Below are 519 nucleotides of genomic sequence, written 5' to 3'. Positions count from 1 at the left end.
CACACACACACACACACACACACACACACACACACTCACACACACATATACAAGCGGACACACGTACACGGTAATGGAGAGGTAAGCGCCATTACTTTGTTCGTGCAAGCGCGAATCAATGCCGGAGTTGGGTAGTGACGAATCGCTTGCTTAATGTGCAAGTCAATATGACACTCATCTTAGATTCAAGTCAGTTAAAAACCACCTCCTCGTGTGGAGAGGATGTTTGTATAAGAACGACCACTGGCTGGTGAGAACCTTTCGCTCGGATTATATACATTAGACATCTGCTTACTACGGATAAATGGAGATTATGTATGTATATATACCCCACCCGCGCTCTCTCTCGCTCCCTCTCTCTGCCCGCCTTTTTCTCATCTCTTTTGGATCATTTCTTATTCTACGTCTCAGTTTATCTCTCTCTCTCTCTATCGATATATCTCTCCCCCTCTATCTATCTATCTATCTATCTATCTATCTATCTATCTATCTATCTATCTATCTATCTATCTATCTATC

The sequence above is a fragment of the Octopus bimaculoides genome, chromosome 19, assembly GCF_001194135.2.
Source record: "Octopus bimaculoides isolate UCB-OBI-ISO-001 chromosome 19, ASM119413v2, whole genome shotgun sequence".
Taxonomy (NCBI): Eukaryota; Metazoa; Mollusca; class Cephalopoda; order Octopoda; family Octopodidae; genus Octopus; species Octopus bimaculoides.
Note: the sequence above shows the minus strand (reverse complement) of the source record.